Source organism: Chroicocephalus ridibundus, chromosome 1, assembly GCF_963924245.1.
Source record: "Chroicocephalus ridibundus chromosome 1, bChrRid1.1, whole genome shotgun sequence".
In the NCBI taxonomy this organism is placed as follows: Eukaryota; Metazoa; Chordata; class Aves; order Charadriiformes; family Laridae; genus Chroicocephalus; species Chroicocephalus ridibundus.
This window is the reverse complement of record NC_086284.1, coordinates 117,809,873-117,816,192: the sequence shown is the minus strand read 5'-3', so window position 1 is coordinate 117,816,192 and position 6,320 is coordinate 117,809,873. Positions and strand designations below refer to the sequence as shown.

At 49.1% G+C, this 6,320-nt stretch overlaps 1 long non-coding RNA gene across 1 annotated transcript; it reads left to right on the top strand.

Annotated features, from left to right (window-relative positions):
- The first annotated feature begins 322 nt into the window (after positions 1 to 322).
- LOC134521646 (uncharacterized) lies at positions 323 to 2,020 on the top strand. The gene is made up of 3 exons (XR_010072823.1): positions 323 to 423; positions 522 to 744; positions 1,795 to 2,020. It is a non-coding gene; the product is annotated as an uncharacterized LOC134521646 (long non-coding RNA).
- Positions 2,021 to 6,320: the final 4,300 nt, after the last annotated feature.

The window sequence follows — 6,320 nt, the reverse complement described above, 5'->3', positions numbered from 1 at the left end:
ATCAACGTTGGAGGCAGAGACTGCTGACCGAGGCCTTCCTCTCAGTTGCTCGTAGTATTGCTAGACCCGGAGTGTTGCAGCCGAGTATTTCTATGCCAAATGTCTGCCCCAGGCTATTTCATTATTATTTTTTTTCCCTTTAAACAGGAGCTTCAGCAAAATTGGTTCAGTTGTTTCTCCGAGTGAGACTAAGGAAAAATATGTTCATAAGATGTCTTGCTATGCTTGAGAAATGCAAGTGCCTCCAGCCCCAGCGGAGACCTGCAGTCAGCCCTGCACCTGCTTCCCACACGGAGTTGTGAAGTGATGCCCAGCCAGCCACCTCTGCTGCGTGCACTGCATGCTCCTCGTGTTTTGGATACTGCGAGATGCTGTGGTCTCCTTCGGAGGAGTATGGAGCTGTCTGAGTGTATCGAGTGTTAGGTAACAAAACTCGTTACCTCAGCATTTTGTATTAGCAGCACTAGTAGATATCTCTGTGTCTTAGTCTTGCCCCTCTCTCCCTCTGCTCTGTTTTACAGGGCTGCAGTGAAAATCAACTCTTTAATATATGATGTAAAGGCAGATGCTGGAAGCATGATCTCAAGAGAATAGCGCACGAAGAGATCATTGAGTCTTTGGGGAGGCCATTGGGCGGCGTGCAGAAGGCAAGGGATATGGCCTCACTCTGTGAACAGCGAGGTTAAACCGATGTTTTATACCTGTGCTTGTCAGGCAGTCCCACCCAGCCCAGCACTAAGTCAGGTAGGAAACCAGTGGGTTTTTTTCCCCCTCCAGTTTCAATTGCTATTCCTCTAGCGAGCGAGAGGAATTCCACCTATTTGTTCCTGGCTGCCAGACCTTAGCTTCTGGGCTGTTGTTTCTTTTTTGTTTTTAGTTGCCAGGCTCCTCCCCTTTGTCACCAAAGTATTGCATTAGCGTACCCCTGGCTTTCCCGTGCCAAGGTTGTTTAAAAAACACGAAACAAGAAAACCAGCAGACTGAAAGGCGTTTCATCCTGTCCTCCTCCCAACGCTGCCCGCTACCAGCTCCTTTCTAGTTGGGTTGCTACTCATCTTCCAGTGTTTGCACTAATCCTCAGCTTTGCTGGCTTAACTGTTAATTTTCCACTAGCAGACGTTTTCTGTGAAGTCCAGATAGATGAGATCTACTGCCGTGTCTTTGTCTAGGGAAGTATTTCACCAAAGCAGTACCGTCCGTGCAGAATAGATTTACCTGCTGTAAAATCCATCTTGCCTCTGATTTTTATTTACCTTTGTCTTCCATCTCGGCCTTCCTTTCACACGAGGTATGCAAGGCTTTAGTGCTTATGGGCTGCCTGTCTGCCCATGTCTGTGTATCCATCACACGTTGCTCTTCAGTCTTCTAGTACCATATGCCTTCCTCCTCCCCTACTTGCTGGATCCTTTAGAAACCTCTGCTACCAGCTCTTTGGTTTATCCTGGCAGCGTGCTCTGAATGTTGGTCTGGAACTTCTTTGTCTGTCCCCTTCACCCAGCTGAGCACATCAGCCTTTTGCTGGAAATGTCCACTTCCAGGTTGCCATCCCTTTGCACCTTTCTTCTTTTGCTCCCCATCCTCCTCCTCCTCACTGAGAACTCAACCTGGCATTTCCTTCCCTTGAGGTTAACTCTCAATTTTGTTTTTGAGAAACAAAATATATTCAGTCCTTTACGTGTCTGCTGGAAAGGTTTGTTTTGTTTTATTTTGTTTTCCCCTGGAGCACTGAGGTCATTTGGCTCCTCCTATACCCGATTCTTCCAGCAATTTTTTTTTTTTTTTTTTTTTTTTCAGGGTGGTGTCACCGCAGTAGAGGCAGTGAGCTGGGATTCATCTTGCTAACGTGCATCAAGGGTGTATATGACTCGCTTACTCATTATTCCCAGAGCGTACATCCATTGTCACCTTCTTGCCACAGCTTTGTACTGTTAGTTTGTATTCTGTCATGATCGCCAAAATCCTTCGCGGAGCCTCTGCTTTCCAGACATAGCACCCTAGGAGTCTGCCTGGCATTCCTTATTCTGGGAACAACTTTTTGCAGTAAAACGCTGTTTGTTTACGTGGGCTTTGCTCACTGAGCTGTAGACATTGCTTTGCATGGTTGCCCTGTGCTCCTCATTATTCATCACTTTGAATCTCTTTGTCATTTATGCACTGTAACAGCACTGAGATTTGCATTTTCTTCCCAGTGATGAAAATGCTGGAAAGTGTCAGGCCTCAAGCAGCTCCCTGAAGAACCCTGCTAGAAACACTCCCATCTGAAGATGATTCACCACTCACAATTTCTTGTTGAGATCTGTCAGCCAGTCCTTAATCCAGTTAACGTGTGGTTTATTGATATTATATACTGCTAATTTTTTAATCAGAATGTTGTACAGCCAAATGTCAAATGCCTTACAACAGTCCTCCCTAAAGTTGACTTGGAGTCAGCCTTGGAGTCAAGTGGTAGGTGTGATATGTGTCAAGTAAATGTGTCATCTCATCAGAGAAGGCCCACAAAACTCGCAGTTAAATATATTCCTATCCTCTGATTTGCCATCATTTGAGACCCACTGTGAAACTCTCAGGAACTTCATTCTGGTCTCGCTGGGCTTGTCGCTGCCTCAGCGTGTGCCCCCATGTCTTTCAGTGCAGAAAGAGCTTTGCTGCCCTCTGAATGATGCCGTCCCTTTCTGCAGCTTTCCTCCACGCAGCATTAGCATATGGCCATCTTCAGTCGGGGAGCATACCTGATACGCAAGCCTGAGCAATCCCTGGGGAAAGCTGGAATAGAATCATAGACTCATAAAATGGTTTGGGTTGGAAGGGACCTTAAAGATCACCTAGTTCCAACCCCCCTGTCATGGCCAGGGACACCTCCCTCTAGACCAGGTTGCACAAAGCCCCATCCAGCCTGGCCTTGAACACTTCCAGGGAAAGGGCATCCACAATTTCTCTGGGCAACCTGTTCCATAGCGCCTGTGGTCCTCAATATCCTCTGTCTCTAAAGGCAGTTGAATGTGTAGTCATTCAGCAGCAGCATCCCCCTGCTCCTTTTGGTGTGTGCAAGGGGGAAACCTGGGCTCTGGGGCAGCAGAGAGGACACTGAAGAGCACTCAGCCCCACAGGAGATGTTCAGTAATCCCCAGGCTAAACTGATCGTTTCCTCTCTGAACAGACCAGTGATGCCATGTGCTTCTCTGGCCCATGGTGGAGCCTGGAGAGACCTCATGCTGGGGGACTCTGGGAGCGCACAGGCGGGCAAGGGACAGGTGATGCTCTGTGGTCCTGTCCCCTCCTCTCTGCATTGCCACCGACCTCGTCATAGCTACAATGCACTTGGTTTAAGTCAGCTGGTAATAGCATATGGTGGTAAATAGTAAGAGACAGGAGTTCGTCACAAACAAATGAGCCTCAACTAACCTCATTTCCTTTTTTGACAGGATAACAAGCTTAGAGGATAAATTCTCCCCTGCCAGAATTTGCTTCTCTGCTGCCAGCCACCTCAGCAATTAGCAAAACCCCATCCTTCCTCTTTGCTAACTTCCAGGCTGCTTAAAGCAAAGGCAGGTTCAGACCATCCTCCTCAAGTTTTGGTTTCAGTCCCACAAACTTTTTCCCTGCAGGTTGGTGAAAGTTGTTCCCTATCCTCCCACCCTCTCCTCTGGAGATGCTCCAGCCTCCCCACCACCCACAGCTGCCAGCAGTGCTGGGCTCCTGCACCCATCCTGTACCCGACAGGTATGTCGGGCTGTCTTGGGCTTGTTACTGGGCTGGCTGGGCGAACTCCAAGGCGGTTTTTGCTAGGCCAGGAGCAGGCAGTTGAATGGTACAGGGCTCCAGGGTCATGTTTCCACTCCTGGCAGCATCTCGCAGGGAGAGCAAGCATAGGGAAGCCCCTCACCACCACGCTAAAACTGAGAAACACTGCCTTAGCAAGCAAAGCTGTTTGGGTTTCAATGGGGAGCCCGGGAGGGCACCGGGGCAACACCAGGGCAGGACAATGTGGGGGCCATGTTTGCCTGAGACCCCATGGCAGAACCGCTGCCTGCTGTGGTGGGGACAGCCAGCTGGATACATCAGCAGCAAGGAGGCTTTGTCTTACGGACACTTGCAAGGTGCCTGAAGAGACTGATCCTGGGGAGCTCAGCAGCACTGTTAAGTAAATCAGCAAGAGAATGATGTTGCTTGGGGTCTTCATGCATCCCTTGGACGTTGTTTGGTTTTGAGCCAGCTTGTTGGTGTTGGACACTGGAGGTGTCTCCTACTCCTCTGGAAGCCACGAAGGCTCTCAGTTGCGTGCTGTGCCTCTAGCTAAAGGAGCTTTCTCTCAGAAGAACTTGGGAGGCTACCAGAAGTTCAAAAATGCCCAGAAATATTTAATGTACTTAGCAAGGGAGGCCAGGTTTGCAGAAATCCGGGAAGACCCCTCAGTGACTAAGGGATCTGGGATACTCTGCCTGTGACTCAGAGAGGTTTTGGAGCACTCTGGCTATCGGGCACCTGTAAAAAAATCTGGCTGCAAGGGGCAGAGCAGCAGGTAGGCCAGTGTAACGCTCCGGTGACATGCTGTTTAGCAATAGACCAAAAGGACTGTCTCCTCCAAGCTTCAGGTGCTGGGCATGATGCTCGTCTTCTCTGGTGGCCCTTTTCGCAGTGCCTTTGTGCAAGTAGGAGCTTGGAGCCTTACCTCCTCTTAGGTGAAAGCACCATGTAAGAGGATGTATTTAAATAATTAGAGTGTGCTTTTCTGCATTTGTTTTCATTGCATAGTGTCCTTGCTGAGCACAGTTACGTGTGAAGCACTAAAGGGAGCCCTTTGCCAATTTCTCCCAGTTGGTCAAGGGCTTGAAGAGTGAAATCAGCAGCATTCGAAATGAAGCAAAACTCTGCCAGCGTTAGGTTTTGTTACAAAGTCAAATTTGCCCATGGTTTATTTGGAGGATTTGTTAAGGTGCACAACCTGGGCCCAGATCCAAGCGGTGCTGGCAGGACTGAAATCCTCCCTGTGCCACGGAGGCATACATTTCTGGGGCACCATTTGCAATGTGGTGGTCCCTCTGTGTCAGGAAAATAGCTGGCCGTCCCAACGTAGGCTGACCCGCTGCCTGCTTAGAGACTTACACGGCCTGCCTGTCCTTCTCCAGAAGTGCTGAGCACGTATGACTCCCGCTGACTCCTTTGCGGGCAAGCTACGGTTTTGACAGCTTAGATCCACAGTTCGGGGGATTTTTTTTATCACGTTTAGCGACATCTGAAAAACGGCAGATTAAAATACAGTTCGATCTTAACCCTGTCTGCAGATTAGCATTTTAACCAAGTTCCCGCCGTGCTGGATGAACGGCATCGGAGTGCCTTTCCTTATAAGAAACTACCACTTGAGTGCAACTCTGATGCAAGAGCAGATCAATCTGCCCCTTTAGATTGCGGTTGCTCTGAAGTTTTGGACTTGTCCTGAATACAGAATTCAAAACAAAGCTTGAGAGCCCGAAAACCTGCGCGGACTGAGAATAAGGTTTGTGCAAAAACCCCTGCCAAGTGATAAGGCAGCTCCCCCTGGCTCTGAGAACTGAACTTTTCTCCCCAGCGATGCTCAGGTGTGAGGGGAAGATGGTGCCTGTGTGAAAACGTTCGGTCCTGCATCTCTGGGTTAAGCGGAGGCTCTCGCAAAGTGCTGGGCTGAGTGTCTTTCACCTGTGGTTTTCCAGTGGGAGGGGAGGCAAATCAACAATTTGCTCAAGAAAATGTCTTTACAATTCAGCACATCGGTTATCAAGTGCGTAACTAAAAGTCCACTACTTGGTGGGTATCTGGGTTTTGCGTATCTTGGTTTGGATTCTGGCTCCACAGACACAATCTGCTTTTCCCAAAGCTTCTTCCTGCTGTGTGTTTGCCTTGGGCTTAGACGGGTCACTAGGGCTTCAGATTGCAAAAATCAGATCGGATGCTCCTATCTTTTGTTTTCAACAACAGGGACAAACTTTGCCCTTTGCAGTGCCTGCAGGGCAGCAAGTAATGAATGTTTATGGGAATATCGGCTATCTCTGATAATAACCTGCCCAACCTTGCTGGGGAGAGTCCCTTCTGCCCTTGCAAGACAGACTTGAGTCTCCATCTCTGTAGCTGCGAGCCACTTGCCTTCAAGGTCCTTCGCAGCAGAGGGTATGGGAGATGGTGCAGGTGGGGGGAGGCTCTTCCCTGCCTGCCTGCTCCGAGGGCATGGAGATGCAAGCTCTGGCAGATGTGCTTGCTGCTCACAAACTGCTATGAGTATAGGCATGGAAGTCCACAGCCTGGTAGCTACGCAAATGTTTACCTTAAACCAGGTAAATTTCCCTGGA